Source organism: Rattus norvegicus, chromosome 7 (genome assembly GCF_036323735.1).
Source record: "Rattus norvegicus strain BN/NHsdMcwi chromosome 7, GRCr8, whole genome shotgun sequence".
Lineage (NCBI taxonomy): Eukaryota > Metazoa > Chordata > Mammalia > Rodentia > Muridae > Rattus > Rattus norvegicus.
The window spans coordinates 20272613-20290316 of NC_086025.1; the positions used below are offsets into that span (position 1 = coordinate 20272613).

General features: G+C 45.0%; 1 long non-coding RNA gene across 1 annotated transcript; it reads left to right on the plus strand.

Annotated features, from left to right (window-relative positions):
• Positions 1-12123: 12123 nt before the first annotated feature.
• On the plus strand, positions 12124-17398 carry LOC134479646 (uncharacterized). The gene is made up of 2 exons (XR_010053189.1): positions 12124-12963; positions 16982-17398. It is a non-coding gene; the product is annotated as an uncharacterized LOC134479646 (long non-coding RNA).
• Positions 17399-17704: the final 306 nt, after the last annotated feature.

The following is a 17704-nucleotide window of genomic DNA, read 5'->3' on the forward strand; positions in this document are numbered from 1 at the left end:
TCCCAGATTGTGCATGTTCGAGGTCTTAAGAAGATCATGACTCCAGCAGACTCATAACCCATACTTGATGGACCGAAGAACCACAGGCAAGCTCATTAGGAATTCGGGGTCCTGGGTCCCACTCTGGGAAATGGATACATCAATTCTTCAGGGAGCCTGAGAAGCTGCAATTTGAACAGTGCCCCAGGTGACTGTGATGATTTGAGAGACTTAAATAATGCGCAAGCTTCTCCTTCCTGTTTCACCAGAGGCTTCTGGGAACCATCATGTGGCAAGTGCCTGAGGAGATGCTATAAACCTCTGCTGAGCTCCTGTGGCATGGTCAGCTGGAGACACTTGGGCTGTGCCCACAGAGAAGTGAGGCCATGCCATATCAAACCCAGCAGCCGTGCATATTGCCTCTCTCACCTGCTTCTCACACCTGCTTCTCACACCTGCTTCTCTCACCTGCTTCTCACACCTGCTTCTCACACCTGCTTCTCACACCTGTTTCTCTCACCTGCTTCTCTCACCTGCTTCTCACACCTGCCTCTCACACCTGCTTCTCTCACCTGCTTCTCACACCTGCTTCTCTCACCTGCTTCTCTCACCTGCTTCTCACACCTGCTTCTCTCACCTGCTTCTCTCACCTGCTTCTCTCACCTGCTTCTCTCACCTGCTTCTCGCACTTGTTTCTCTCCTCACACCTGCTTCTCACACCTGCTTCTCACACCTGCTTCTCACACCTGTTTCTCTCACCTGCTTCTCTCACCTGCTTCTCACACCTGCTTCTCTCACCTGCTTCTCTCACCTGCTTCTCGCACTTGTTTCTCTCCTCACACCTGCTTCTCACACCTGCTTCTCACACCTGCTTCTCATACCTGCTTCTCACACCTGCTTCTCACACCTGTTTCTCTCACCTGCTTCTCTCACCTGCTTCTCACACCTGCTTCTCACACCTGCTTCTCTCACCTGCTTCTCACACCTGCTTCTCACAAATGGGTCAAGGCAAGAATGATGGATGCTACATCTGACACCAGGTTATAATGACTATCTCAAACACTCCTTCCCCTTCTTGGTTTTGCTTGTGTTTGCTATGACAAAATACTTCTAGAAACAACTTAAGAGAGGGAAGGATTTATTCTGGCATTCACTTTGAGGAAATGTGGTCCATCATGGCTAAGAAAATACGGTGGTAGCAGCAGGAGGCTACTTGTCACAGTCTCCTGCACACAAGTGTGGGTAGTCCATGAAACTTCAGGGATCATCCCAACTGACACACTTCCTTCAGAAAGACTCTGCCTCCTAAAGGCTTCCCAAGTTTCCCAAGTAGCACCACCAGTTGGACGCAAAGTGGTCAATACCTGAGCCTATGGGAAACATTTCAGAACCAGACCACAACAGATATGAAGTGTCAAACTGAGAGCTGCCTCATGACAATGTCCGTGTTGCAGGAGACTCTTGTGCCATCCAGCAGTCAACAAGTCCCTGGGGCCACCCAATGGCCATGATGATGTGTGCTTGAGAACCATTAAACCCCATTAAACCTTGAAGCAACTGCAGCCTGGTGAGGAAGCTTTAGGCCCCTGACCTGCAGGAACCATGAGCTGAGCGCTAGTTTAACCTCGTGGATTTGGAGTGTATTTGTTATACAACAGCAGTAATGCAATAGAGCTACATAAAGGTGAGTGTCCAGGTGATTGCAATGGCGCTGGGAAGGTGGATTAGTTGTTGCAATGAGAGCAGGAGGACTTGTTCAGATCCCTCTATGTGGTGCTTACTCTTGGTTGTCAACTTGACTACATCTGGAATTAACTGAAACCTGAATGGCTGGGCACGTCTGTGAGTGATTTTCCTTAATTAAATCATTTGAAGTGGTAAGGCCCACTTCTAATTCAGATCTTTGGGAAAGATAGACCTTTGATCCAGATCTTTTGAGGTTGGAAGATGCACATTTAATCTGGACCATACCTTTTGCTGGCGATCTATATAAATGACACAGAAGGAAGCTTGTCTCTACCTGCTTGCCCACACTCTCGCTAACAAGTCTGTTCCCTCATCGGCATTAAGATCTACTTGCTCCTTTAGGATTTTGATGTATCCTGAAGACCAGCTGAGACATCCAGCCCTGTGAAGTGAACGAATACAGGATTCTCACATCGGTAGACTGCCATCCTTGGACTAGTTGGACATAACATGTAGATATTTTAATAAGTCCCATATATATATATATATATATATGTGTGTGTGTGTGTGTGTGTGTGTGTGTGTGTGTGTGTTCATTTTATAAGTTTTGTTTCTCTAGAGAACACCCATTGATACAATCTAGATAAATACTAGGTGGGCATGGTGGCTTCTCTGTTATTCCAACTTCAGAAGGTAGAAACACAATGTCCAGAGCAAACTGGTGAGCAAACCAGCCATATCAGTGGACTTTGGGTGTGACTGAGAGACTCTGCCTCAAAGAATAATGTGAAGAGTGACCAAGAAAGGTTCCCAATATCAACCTTGGGCTTCCACATGTATGTATACAGATGTATAAGTACACATAAGTGCCACACACTCATGACCTTAACCATCTGAACATGCATGCGCACACACACACATACACACACACACACACACACACACACACACACAAGCAACTGAAAAAGAAAGGTGGCAGTTTGCTAATTGCAGTGGGGTAGGGGAAATGAAAGAATGTGTTGATAAAGAGGCTACTAGTGAACAATGAGTCTCATGAGTGGAGTCATTTGTTCAAGTCTAGAGGGGAAACAACAGAGGAGAGAAAGGGAGCCACTCAAGTGTGGCTTTATGGTAGATAAGAGAGGGGACTTGGTGTATAAGGAAAGGGATGGAGCATGTCTGCAAATAGATAGCAGGCACACTGGAGAAATAGTCTGTCATGTTTGTGGTCATGAATTTAAACTAAAAACCAGCAGGCAGTTATGTGGTTTTATTTATTTTTTAATCCAGTCACAGTCAGCTGCAGGTTGGGCCAGAGCAGGCAACTCTGCATTTAAGCAGGGCTTCATCATGCCAAGAAAGGAAGACAAAGCTGAAGAGGACAGGGATGCTGAGCGGATTCACAAGGCAGTAATTATACTGGGCTTCAGAGACTGAAGGGTAGGCCCCGGAGGGGACTCTGAATGTTTTCAGAGGAAGACCCCAGAAATCAAGATTAGAGGTGGATTGAAGGTGTAAGACACGGTCACAGGAGAGAGTGACGAGGAGGATGGAGGAGAAGCCACTGAGGAGAGTAGTCCAAGACACGAAAGCACAAACACGTGGCTGGGGAAGGGATCATTTTCAAAACTGACGTATTCAACACATACACCTTCAATTCAGAAATGGTTGCTATTGAAATTGCAACAGAGGAAGGTAGGAGGAATGCATGAATATGCTGATAAGGAGGCTATTCATGATTCTGTGTTTTATTATAGTATATTTTTATATTTATTTATAGAGAAGTTATTTATTCAAAATAGCAACTTCAGAAGGTAGTCTCCCATCTCACACAGTGTAGCGCCTGTGAGTGTCAGAGGCAAATTCTCACTCAGAAATCCTTAAACTCTCTTTTCTATGGATCAGATAAAAGGTGTCTTCATTGGCTGGCCCACTGTGCTCCTTCCAGGATTCTGGTCCTGCTGTGGGGAAGCACCATGCTGCATAAGCAAGCTCGCCAAAGGGCACTGCTGATTGGCTCTTTGTTAACATGTACATCAACTCTGACATTTCTCGTGTCCAGTGGTAAATTGCTTGCTGTAATCGCTTCCTAAAGCAGTTTTGTTAGGTGGTGCAAACACCCCAGGACTTCAAAGACAGATGTCTATGTCTACAGTGTGGTTTGGATACTCCACTCGATGGCTGTGTGCTCACAGAGAGGACATTTTTTCTTGTCAACCATTCATTTACTTTTCTATAAAACTAGGATGATAATTTCTCCCTCCAAAGTAGTTGTGTGTAGTTTCTACTACTCTGCTTTAAGCTCTGGGAGGACTGACTGTGCTACCAGCCCCCACCCAGTTTCTCTTGGATCCTCAAATGAAAGACATACACACACACACACACACACACACACATGCAAGCTCATTTTTAACATGCCTTATGGCTCAGTGGCTGGGCTCTTCTGAGCCTTCCTCAGCTGGCGTGACCTTCCCTTTACTCTTTTCTCAACACCTCTGAATCTGCCCTAAACTTAGTTGCCCACTTATTTTCTCCTTGCCCAACTTCTAAATCTGCCCTAGCTTAGTTATGCTTCTAATCTTCCACCTGCTACCTCAGGCCCGATCGGGGAAGAGGCCAATGGCCACTCAACCAGATTTCACATGGCTGGTGACTCTATCTTACTCCGAAGCATGACGAATCCCTTTCCGACTCCTGCATCTTCTAGCCTTCCTGTGAGAACCTAGAAGTCCTGCCTCTTCCACCCAGTCATTAGCCACTGGTATCTTTATTGATGGACCAAGAACCAATTGGAGAACAGGACCTTTAGTGTTCACTCGCACGTTCCTGATCAAAGCATCAGAACCACCCTCTACAGTTGTGCGAATTCAATAGTGAATGTTTAACGTAAGTCTTGCTCGTGGCAAGTAGCACAGCCCCTATTCCTTGCTGTGAGCTATTCTATGTGCTGTGCAAACATTAACTCATTTCATCCATGCAGCAAATCCGAAAGGTAGGTATTTTGATGGTCCCTAGGTCTTAAATGAGGAAACTAGCCCAGAGGGGTTGAGCTATCTGTCTCGAGTCGGACAATTGGTTGTAGATTTGAGCTCTCTAGTTCAGTTTTTGGGACCCTTATTTTGATCGCTGCAGGTTATTTTTGTACTTATATGACAAAATACCACAATGCAACCGAAGAAAGAGTTTATATGCCTTGGTTTCAGAGAGAGAGAGAGAGTCCATCAGGGCGTAGTGGCGGGATTAGGAAACAAGAAGCTCAGCGATCACATCTCAACCACATGCAGAAAGCAGAGAGTGGGGACAGGGAAGCTTGGAGAGTCTATAAACCCACACCTCCAGTGATGTACACTCCCCAGTAAGGCTCATAACCATGACAATTCCGAACAGTGTCACCAACTGTGTACCAAGTGCTTGCGTACATGAGCATAGGAGGGATGTATGTCATCTAAACCACCACAATCATAATCATTAATGTGCCCATGCGCAGGGTGAGACAGCTCAGCCAGGGAAACGCTCAGTGTGAAAGCGTAAAATTGATCTCCAGAAACCACAAGACTCACATGACAAAGCAATGCATGGTGGTGCATACTCGTAACTCCATGTCAGAGAGGTGGAGAGAGGAGGCTCCCTGTTACTTGCTGGATGGCCAGCCTAGCCTAATGGGTAAGCTCCAGGCCAGTAAGAGACCCTGGTTCAACAAAACAAAATGGGGGGGGGAGAGCTGCTGAGGCTATGGGTCAATGGGTAAAGTGTACGTGTGGGAAGATCAGGGTTTGAAGCCTCAGGACCTATATAATAGCCAGATATGAAAGCCAAGCACTGGAGGTGGAAGGCAGAGAGACAAGTAGATCCTAAGGGTTGCTGGCTAGTTTATCTCACCTAAATGATGAGCTTTATTTTAGTGACATGCTATCTCAAAAAAATAAAGTGGAGGATGATAAAGGAAGGTACCTAACACTGATTTCTGGACTCCACATGTGGACTCAGAGGTGTACACATGTATACATCTCATATACAAGCACACAGAACCTTTTAAAATGAAGGATGGGTGCCCGGGGAACAGACGAGATGATGGTCGTCTGACCTACACCGACATTCACACACAAGTGTAAATGCACTCTCATGCATGTGCACACACACATCTGTCCTGCTCCCTTCAACAGTCACAGCATCCCTCCTCTAGCACGTTCTCAGGGTACTAGGATCTGTCGCCTAGCAACTTGCTAGCTCATCTTGTATTAGCCAGTTTTTATGGCCGTCGTGTTAAGTCTTGTTTCCACAGCTATGGCACTCTGTAACTCTTGCTGCAGTTCCAGGGACATAGACACACTTCCCATCTCTCTGCCAAAAGTAAAGCACCTCCCCGTGAGGGCGGAGTGAGGCTGTGGAACTCTGCAACCAACTCCACGACCCTTGTCCTGACTTCAGCTCCATATTGGCTGTGTGATCTGGGGGAAGTTCCTCTCTGTGCTGTCTCCATTTTTCCAGTTGTAAAATGGCAGGACCAACAAGAGATTAACCCAGTTACAGTTAGATGGGGAGAGGCTCACAAAGATTCATCCCTGACTGAGGAGCTACTGGAAGGGCTGTGGGGGAGTGGTTGGTAGATCATTCTCCTTTTGGGGTATGGTCATCGGCAGGGCTGCCATGCTCCAGTGGATGGCCCACACTCATGAACGTATAGGAAACTAAATTGACTTAGTAAATTATTAAAAAGAAAAGGGAAAGGTCATGAGGACAGGGAGGGGTGTCGCTCAGCCTGGAGTAGCTGGAGATGGGAAATAGGTGGATATGATTGTATTTCATTGCCTACATGTATGAAATTCTCAAAGAATATTTTTAAATTTAAAATGGGAATCTGAGCAAGTCTTCAATATATTTTCTTCCTTCATATTGTACCATGCGAAGTATGCTGTTGAATCATTTTGTCCTGTATTTTCATGAAATTGGCTCCTTAGATTCTTATCTCTGCTCAAATGCCAGTCCTTCAGGGAAGGCATCTAAAGCCTGCAAGGGCATTCGTGTGCACATTCACACAGAGTATTTGTTATCTACCATATCATCATATGCATAGGACTCCGTTTGTGTGTATTGTTTCTGCTTCCCTCTCTAGACTATAAGCTGCAGGAAGGCATGTACGTGACATTTCCTCTTCATGGGGATAAACCAGTGCTGAGCATGAGAAAATGCTCAATACATCTTTGCTGAATAGGAGCTGGATGAGTTAGCCCCGACTGCTTCTGAGACCGACATCCACTCAGGATTAGTTCAGCATCTGTCATGGCTTCATTCAATCTTCACAAGTAGCCTAAGAAATATGTCTGATGGTGCTTAAATGTGTGTGTGGCATTCTTAAGGGGCATGATGTGGTTTGAATGAAAACGGACCCTATAGTCTCGTATATTTGAATGCTTGGTTCCCATTTGGTGGAACTGTTTGAGAAGGATTAGGAGGTGTGGCCTTGTCAAAGGAGGTGTGTTTCTAAGTTTTCTCTGCCTTGCTCTGCCTTCTGCTTGTGGGTCAGATGTGAGCTCTCAGCTATTTCTCCAGTACCATGCCTTCCAGCCTGCTGCCGTTGCCCCACTGTGACAGTCACGGACTCTCTAGCCCTCTGGAACTGTGAGCCATAAATTAAATGCTTTCTTTCTTAAGTTGCCTTGGTGATGGTGTTTTATAACTAAGGTGGGGCACAGTGTGGAAGTGCATCCTTGAGGTCACACAGCAGGCAACTGGAGAGGCCAGGCTTCAAATCCAGCAACTGGCAAAGCCTGCAGCCCTGACCATCATGCACTTGAGGTAATAAAAGATTTCTGTCTTTTTTTTCTTTCTTTCTTTTCTTTCTTTTTTTTTTTTTTTTTTTTTTTTTGCCAGAAGTTTTCCTCTCATTGTCCAACCCAGCTGGTTTCTCTGGCACCCAGACAGGCTGCCTTCAAAGTTCACTAGGGACTGTTCTGGAAAAGGCTCAATTCTCCTGTTTGGAAAGGAGCCCTAGATGGGCTGGAAGCAGCAGGCCCTTTGAGGCCCCTGCTGGCTCACCCTGGCCTGCTGGCATCGCCACATGGCCATGATTGATTCTGAGAAGAAGCCACCAGGTGTTAGAGATGCTGAGCCAAAATCTTAATGGGTCACTCATCCTTCATAGCCTGCTCCTGCTGGCCCCTCACTTTCAGTGGGACCAGAATATTTGGGATCTCCAAAAAAGGCCAAATGGTTTTCCTACCCCTTGCCTCAACATTCTAAGCCCCACTGCCTGGCATGTCCTTCCTGTATCCTTGTCCACACAGACTCCTGCTCATCCTTCAGGACACAGCTCAAGAGTCCCCTCTTCCAAGAAGATCTCTCTGACTTTGCCTAGCAGGTTGCTACACTCTTGTCCACCTCTGCTCTTGGTGTTCTATTGCGAGCCATGAAGTGGATGGACTAGAAGCCAGGAAAATTAGATTCACTTGCTCTTCATTCATGCAAGTAACTCAAACACACCAAGCCATAGTTTGTTTTTTTTTTCCCATCAAAAATGGGGATGATAATAGTTCTACCTCAGTTCTGGCACAGGTCATAAACAAGATAAGCCGTATAAACTGCCAGGTCTTGTGAAGTTTCCGGGGGATGTTTAAAGACCTAATCAAGGCTATTGGCTAATTTGAATTAAGATCCTGTTGTTCTGACCAGCTGGGGCTGAAGAGTCAGCTATGATTAACAAAAGACCAGCGCCACTGAAATGAAGTCTTTGCATTCCTGGGACAATTGATGGTGGTTAACCAGAGCTGAGAAATTAGCAGTAATTAGGAAGAACCCAGCATCGTTGAGGTGAAATCCTCCAGGAAGGGTTTTATGGGAGTCAGCACACAGAAGCTGTGTTCTAGAGGCAGCCAATGCTGGCAGCTGAACTTGAGAGTGTAAGGGTCATCCAGGTGGTACTGGCTTTGAAAGCATGAAAGGGTCATGGAGAACAGAAGACCTCAGTAGTATTGGAGATGCCAGGGCCGTGGGATGACCACCTAGGATAGCAGCAGCAGTGGGGTGGAGCCAGTGTGAGCCTACAAGACAAACTGAGTGTGCTAGGGAGAGCAGAGCTGGAGAAGCAACCCAAGCCCTTTGGAGGAGCCCAGATCAGGAGTGGACTCCAGACATTGGACATCACATTAGTTACGCTGCTGGGAGTTTGGTTTTGCTTTGATCTGATTGTGACCGTGCCCCGGTTCTTCCCTCTTGAAGTAAGGGTGTGTTTAATTTATTTTTGATTTTACAAAAGGCTACAGTGAAAAGACTAAAACGGCACAGAGATTTCAGGTTTTGAAAGAGACTTTGAATTAAAAACAAAAACAAAAACAAAAACCTGAATTTTAAAGTAGTTAAATTTTTAAAGACTATGGGACTTTAAGTTTGTAAAATGTTTCATACTGTAATATTTAATACTCATGTGTTATCTTGGGGATGAACAAGAAAGGAAAGGTTGTGTCTTAACAGTGATGTGTTTGTGTGTTGTCTCAGGGTCTTATTGCAGTGACCAGATAACATGACCAATGTAAGTTTCATAAAGGACAACATTTAAGTGGGGCTGGTTTACAGGTTCAGAGGTTCAGTCCATTATCATGAAGGCGGGAGCACGGCAGCATCCAGGCAGGCCTGGTGCAGGAGGAGCTGAGTTCTACATCTTCATCCGAAGGAAGCCAGGAACTGACTGAGCATCTCCAGGCAGCTAGGAGGGTCTCCAAGCTCACCCCACAGTGACACACTTCCTCCAACAAGGCCACACCTTCCAATAGTGCCACTCCCCGGGCCAAGCATATACAACCCATCACATGTGTCAAGCTGATAAGGGGTTAATTGTGCACGATGGTTTTATGACTTCACACAAGATAAAGTCATCTGAGAGGAGGAAGCCTCAATTAAGAAAATGCCTTTATAAGATCAGGCTGTAGATTATCTGATAGGGCATTTTCTTAATTATTGATTGATGGTTGAGTGCATAGCCCATTGAGGGTGGTTTCATCCCTGGGCTGGTGGTCCTGGGTTCTATAAGAAAGCAGGCTGAGCAAGCCATGTGGAGCAAGCCAGTAAGCAGCACCCCTCCATGACCTCTGCATATCAGTTCTTGCCTCCAGGTTTCTGCCCAGTGTGAGTTCCTACCCTTGTTGTTGTAATTATATAAAAGTAAAATGGTAATGTTTGGTCTTTTACCCTGCTAGGTCCTACACCTCAGTGCCCCAGATATCTGCTAGATATCTTGGCGGAAACTGGCCCAGCCACACACTTTCTTACACTCAAACTCTCACATAAAAGAACACACAACACAATAATCTTAGATCCAATTGGTAAGATATAATTGCCCATTTAAACATACAAAGCCCAGTACCATCTATCCCTTGCACCTTTTATTTGCCAGGTCTCCAGCTTCTCCTTCTCCCACAACGACTCCTTGCTTCTCCCCTCTTTCCATCTTTTCTTTACTCACTCTCCCAACTATATCAACTCTTCCATGCTTTAGTTTCTCCTTCTCCCACAACGACTCCTAGCTTCTCCCCTCTCTCCAACTCCTGTCTCCTCTAACTCTTCTCAGTTCCCCATCGTGTCTCTAAACTGTTCCTTTCCCTCCTATCTTCATTTCTCCTCCCTCTCCTCTCTCAACTGTTCAATCCTCCCCCCCACCCTGCTCAGGTTCTACTGGCTCAACTGTCACCAACTGTCTTCTCTAAACTTATTCTCTGAATCTAATCCCCCTCTCGCTCCTGACTCCTCCCTCTGTCCAAATCTAGCGCTCTTGCCTAGAGAACTCCAAGGCAAACCACAACATTTCCCCCTTTTTGTCCAGTTAAAAAACCTTTTCCCTATACATATGTGAACTAAGTATTATTATTACCATTCTGCAATTTATAAAACCAACAATACACTCATCACCCAGTCCATCAATTTTGTTCATTAACCATGTCATCTATATTATATCTTGGCTAGCTTGTATACTATCTGTAACTATCCAATAAAATATGTATATTCAGATTTATACAGCCTGATAGGTTATGAGATTATAATCAGTCTTCAACCCCGTCAGAAATCTGGGAATGACCAAATATCTATACACATAGGAAGCCTAACACGGCTTCCAGAACTGAGAGGTTGTAGAGACAAATCTCCACTAGCACAGTCCCCTGTTAGCAACATGACCTCTGCATATCAGTTCTTGCTTCCAGGTTTCTGCCCAGTGTGAGTTCCTACCCTTACTACTTTTGATGAGAAATAATCTTTTCCTCCCTTAGTTGATTTTGAATATGATGTTTTATCACGGCAATAATAACCCTACTCCCTTAAGACATTATCCATCTCTCTTTGTTCTCTTCCTTATAAGTGAGTGCTTAGTGCCCTGGTTGCCATGGGGCACCTCCCTGCTGCCCTCCTCCCACACCTGTTTCTCCTCCTCATTCTCTTTGTCCTTCCTTGTATTTATTTCAATTTGTAAGGAAGTCCCACTTTCAGCCAAAGTCCTTTCAAGAAAACGTCCTATAATAAATGTCCTATATTAACACAGCACATTAAAGCCTTTCCAAAAAAAGAAAAAGGAAAAGGAAAAAAAAACCCTCTTCTCATTACCGAAGTAACACACACTCATTATAAAAATATGAGAAATGGAAGAACATTTATAAAAGATTATTCAAGTCACTCATAATCTTAAGAGTCCTGAAGAAGCCACAGTTAGCCTGTGTCTTAGTCAGTGTTCTATTGCTATGAAGAGTCACCATGACCATGGCAAGGCTTATAAAAGAGCACATTTAATTGTGGCTGGTTTGTAATTTAGTTCGCTATCCTCACAATGGGAAGCATGGCGGGCACACAGGCAAACAGCGCTAGAGGGGTAGCTGAGAGTTCTACATCTGGATTGGCACACATCAGGAAGGAGTTGACCCTGAACCTGGCTTGAGCTTTAAAACCTCAAAGCCTAACCCCAATGACTCACTTCCTCCAACAAAGCCATACCTCCTAATACTGCCACTCCCTGGTTATCAAGCATTCAAATCTATAAGCCATTCCTATTCAAAACCACTACAGTGTGTTCACACAGTTCCTTCCAGACTACTTTATGTGATGAATACATTGGTGCATCATTAATACTACATCACCTAGGAAACAGACACACATCACATACAGCACCTTATAGAGATCTTGTGGCTTCCTATGCATGAAATGCCCCTAATGACAACTGTCATTAGAAAAGTAAGTAGATAGAGGAAACTAAGACTCAAAGAAGGAGTAATGACTTCAAGGTCATGAAGCTTGTCTGTGACCCTGGGATTAGAGACTGTGTCTCTTGGATCACAACCAAGTCTCCCCCACCCCTTGGTCTAGAGGAAGAAGAAGAAGAGGAAGGAGGGGGAGGAGGAGGAGGAGGAAGAGGAGGAGGTGGAGGGGGAGGAGGAGGAGGAAGAGGAGGAGGAGGAAGAGGAGGAGGAAATCTATTCAGTAACACCAAAGAGAAGGGTCTGTAGTACCAGTGACAAATCTAAGAACTATAGACACTCAAAACTCTCATTTACTGCCCAAAGACAGTAAATATCCAAGCATTTTTGCGCAATAAATCTGAAACTATGACCATAGAGAGTGAGATTTGAAACTGTGACTATAGATAGAGGAAGAGACACTCTTTCTTGACCTGATCCTGGACTCTCATGCTTGCTGATCCTGGTGTAGTCAAGGGTTGAGTTGCATAACTTATTCTTACTTCATGAAAAAGACACCATCAAAGGGTATCAGGCATGACAGGTTCCTCATCTCCACTAGAAACAGTGAAGATCAGAGTTAGTAGCCACATGAGCAGGAACAACTAAGGCGATTGCTACATGTTAGACTGTAGGCTGCAGTGCATCATGGACTTGGTCAATCTTAGTTGGGGTCTGGGTAAGATTTGGTTCTTTCATTGGCTATATGGTGCACACTGATCATGGCAAAGGGAGAGGCTCAAGTGGACTGATGGAAGTTCATTCGCCATGCTTCTTAAAGCCCTTTTCTCAATAGATACGAGATGCTGTCCCTTCCAGCTATCGTCCTACAGCTCAAAGTCAAGGATACAGAATGCAGACTGCACGTTGTCACAGCACACTACTGAATCATGTGAATCGCGTGGCCGAGACATGAGTCTAGTATGGGGAAAAATGAGGCGCAGAGACAGTTAAGCATCTACTTCAGAAGCATGGCTGCCATCCCCAGGCACAAACTCTTCAGTCTATGCCAGAGGTGCTGGGCGCTGCGACTGTGGAACCTCTGATCCCACAGCCTCCTACTGATGGAGAGATTATCACCATTTCTAAGGTGGGTTCTTTTGTGTTTCGGTTGTTTGCCATGCAGGTCCATTCCATGCTCTGGGTTCCACGGAGGCTAGAGAAGCAGGAGTCATACATTGAGAGGCGGTAGTTTTAGTAAGTGGGGAACTTCTCAGACACAGACAAGACGGTAAAGTACCGGGTGACCAGAAAGAAGAGCAAATGTGGACATGACAAGGCCACTGCACATATGAACTCACAGAGCCTTGGTGGCACTCACAACACCTGCATAGTATTAAACCAAAATTACATCAGAGATAGGGAGAGAGCTCATGAAATCCCGCCTCTCACAAGGAGCTACTGGCAACTAATGTCTTCTGGGGAAAGGGGTGTCTGTCAGCTTTTTTTGGATGAAGCCCTGTGATAGATTGCCCTACCATGTTCAAGGAGATGGCCTTACACCCATGCACATGTAGAAAACACTCACTGGATTTAAATAAGAGTACACAAAGTTGGAAGATAAAATAGTGGGGGTCGTGGGAAGAGTTAGAGGGGAGAGAGTAGGGGCAGGTTTGATCAAAATGTAATATTTGTACCCAATGTTCTCAAGCAATAAAAAGTGAAAAGAGCAAATGTGTATTGTAGCTACCCTCACACAACCGAAAACCCAGCAATCCCTGTGCATGTGTCCTGTAAGTTTCTGTACACTTTCATCCCTCTGTCTTCACAACGCCCACTCAGCGTCTGCTCCATACCTTTGCCTGTAATGGCTAACAACAGAGAGTCTGGATGTTTCTAAGACACCTGAAGACTATTATTTCCCAGCTTCCCTTGCAGTCAGGTATGGCTCTAAGGTCTGACCAGTGAGTCTGAGTGACAAGGATATGTGAACAAAGCTATAAGATAACTTTCCAGGTTGTTACATTGTCCCTCACCTTCTACTTTTCCAGCTCTGCAGGCTGCAATGTGGTCATTGAGTTTTTATCAGTCATGTAGAAGGGACAGCAATAAGAAGTTGGTGAAGAGGCAGGAGAGAGGAACCAGGTCCCCAGTGACCTCAGAAGTGAATCTGCCTAGCTCCCTGGATGGACTTACACAGAAAGAGAAATGTATTCTTGTCCCCTTCTAAATCACTAAAAGCCAATATCTGTCCGGTCTCTCCTTAATAGTAGAGTACCAGTTCTAGAACCTGGAGTTAGACATATGTGGGATATGAATCTTCAGTCTACCATGACTAGCGCTGAGAAATTAAGTACACTGCCCTTGTGAGGTGGGTGTTTTCCTCTGTGAAGAGGGTTATACGGTCTCCGTATAGCTTAGTTTTTATCTGATATTTAAGACAAAGACATTTGTTATGTGATCGTCCATGTTTAGCAAACACTCCTAACCCAACTCACTCCTAACTCAAGCAGTTATTAATTCCTATGATGTGTAAGATATTCCCTTAGGTGATGTGGGAAATAGAAAGGAGGTAACATAAGACAATCTGCACTCACGTAGCATACACTTTAATGAAGAATAAAAAATAGAAACGGTCAGCCAATGGGCTGCAGAGTTTTAGAAGCATGAAACAAGAGAGCAAAGGCGAGGGTCTTTGAAAAGTCCCTTGAGAAGTAGAGACTGTCCCTGAATAAAACCGAAGTAGGAGGACTAGATAGAAACACAGAACATCTGGGAAGAGCTGATATTGCTCTCGCAGAGTCCCTGAGTTCGGTTCCCAGCACTCACATCAGAAGTCTGGCGACCTCCTGAAACCCCATATTCAGAAAATTCAATACATGGGCGCCTGCACCACTCACACACTCACAGACACACACTCATTCACATAACTGAAAATAAAAGTAACTCTTGAAAAGAAATACAGGACAAGCTCTGGTTTAATTTTATTTTCAAGTAAACAATAAATAATTTAGTGTGAGTATGTATGCCTTTTGGCACTGCATTTGTTAAAATTTTTTCTTTCAGCATCTGAAATTCAAATGAGAATCCTATATTTTTTTTCCTAAAGCTGGCATTTTAAACTTGTCAGGATCGTGGGAGGCTGGGTACAAGTAGGGGTTAGTAGTGACCCAAGAATCCTGAACAGCAGCCTGCGGTGGTGGTGCTCAGCTGTGATCCCAGCTCCAAGGAGGCAGAGGCAGGTGGATCTCTGAAGTTGAGGCCAGCCTGGGCTACACAGAGAAACCTTGTCTCAAACAGGAAATAAAAACAAACAAACAAAAAAAACCACAAAGGAATCCCAGATATGATTTCAGTAGCTAGATTATATAAAGATAACCCAGGCTAAAAAGGTTGTAAGAGTAAAAGACAAGACTCATGATTTCTAGATATTTTGGTGACTGTGTGACCAGTAGGTGATTCATGCAACCTGGCCACCATGTTGATGAATCTAACCAATGATGAGTCCAGTGTCAGCTGCAGAGAAATATTTAGCCACGTTGCAAACTCAGCAAGTCAGATATGAATCCTTAGCCTTGTGTTTGTCTAGCAGTTGATGTCCTAAATCTTAAACATAGAATTAAACTAGAAAGTGGGGAGTTGGGCTCAGTAGACAAGAGTACTTATTCAGTTCATAGAACCTCCATGATGGAAAGAGAGAACCACTTCTCACAAGTTGTCCTCTGGTCTCCTCATTCATGCTATGACACACATTGCTACCACCCCCAATACACACACACACACACACACACACACACACACACACACACACACACACACACAAATTAAGGTGATTTGAACAGCGATTTCCACTTTCAGATTGTTAGTATTCCAAATGTGACAACCTCCCTTAAATTCTTTGTTTTGCAGCGGAGAACACCACAAGTGCTTGGCTGAGTCACATCCCAAGCTGAAACTTAGGGTCTGATGATACTTCTCTAGAGCTCACTCCTGGTTTTTCCCCACTTTGGAGCCTTGAAATCACCCCAGAAAAGTATTCAATAGACTTATCCGGTCAGCTTACTCTGAATAAAATGAAAATGGACAGTCTGCAGTATCCCATATCCATCAATCGAGCAATGAAAGTGCAAGTGGTACATGAGAGCCATAGAATGCTTTCTCTGCTCTCACTACCTAGAGATGGATTTGAGCCCAGTGGGATTCAGGGCCATTGCCGAGGCAGGAGTCTAAAACTGAGAAATAAGAAAGGACAATAGAGAGAGGGTTCACCTGTGTTGTGGATTGGGTCTAATGCTACTTATGTTAATCCCCCCCCCCAATTAAACAGGGATCCACATGTCTGCATGAAAGACACGGCGGGTCCCTGCCTCCAGTTGGTTCTAATTGGCAAAAAAAAAGTTGTCGGTGGCCAATGGTTGCATAGGGGAACTGAGAGAGGAGTTAGTGCCGCCATGCTGGGGAAGGAGAAGGAGCAGACCTGAGAAGTGCAGGGCAGAGAGACAGCCAGCATGTAAGAGTCAGCGATCATGGCCCAGGGGGGCTACAGGCTGGGGCAGTCAGGATGGAATATAGGTTTTAGTAAGAAATAATTCAGGAATAGTAGAGGGGAGAGTGTGCTAGCCACTTGGAGATTTGGGAGTGACCCCACCATTGAGCTGCTTAGGGCATGTTAAATATAAGGCTCTCTCTCTCGCTCTCTCTCTCTCTCTTTCTCTGTGTGTGTCTGTGTCTGTGTGTGTGTGTGTCTCTGTGTGGGGGGGGGTCTGTGTGTGTGTCTGTGTCTGTGTGGGTGTGTGTCTGTGTGTCTGTGTGTGTATGTCTGTGTGTCTGTGTCTGTGTGTGTGTCTCTCTGTGTGTGTCTCTGTGTGTCTGTTTGTGTGTCTGTGTGTGTCTGTGTGTGTGTCTGTGTCTGTGTGTGTGTGTGTGTCTGTGTCTGTGTGTGTGTGGTTGGGGTGAGTAGCAAGGAACTCATGCTGCCGCCAGCCGCCAGCCACCAGCCACCAATCGATTAGAGTGGATTAATCTACAACAGCAACACACTTGCTTTCTGGGTTGGGGGGTAGGAGTGATCCACTTAGGGTTGCAGGATCTCTCTTGACTGCATTCGCTGAAACCATCCCCTTCTTCAAACGTCCTCAGTAAAATCCTCACTCTAACATCGTTTACAGAGACAACATCGAACTGGGAGGCTGTGGCCGATCTTCAAATCCCCCAGGTGGCTGAGCAGAAGTAAGGTTCATAGCTGGAGACCTGGAAGGCAGAAGTACCTATGAATGTTTCCATCGGGTTAACCACAGCTACTCAGGTTGTTAAAAAGTCCTGAATGATCAGCTAACCCTGAATGTGTGCCTCTAATTCTTCTTGGTGACAGCGGTTATCGCTGCTGTAAGGAAAAGCCCAGTGTGCTGAACCAAAGACCCCCCCCTGTCAACATCCCAGTTTAACCTTTTCCTGGACTAGAGGGAACCTTAATGCTTCTTGTTTTGTGTCTGACATTGATCTAATGTTGCATTTCTCATACTAGGCTCTGGGGAGCAATGATAATTTTCCACTTAATAAAGCTTCCTCTCTTTTTTCCCTCTCAATGATGGTTATTTTAAATGTCGAGTGTCTTTTGTATATCATCATGCCTCAGACTATTAAGAATGATTTTTTTTTATAAAGAGTCATTGTCAGTGACTCTAGAGACAGTGGAGAAGCGCCTTAGGTAACCAAGGCTACATTCATGTTTTATAGACATGACCACAGACCCTGCATTTAATCATTTATCCTTCCTATATCTGCGCATTAGACAGCAAAGCCTTCTAAATCACTAATAAATCACTCATGCAAACTAGGCAGAAATGACCCTCATACAGATTATTCACTTATGAGTTCCTGTGGAGAGGAAC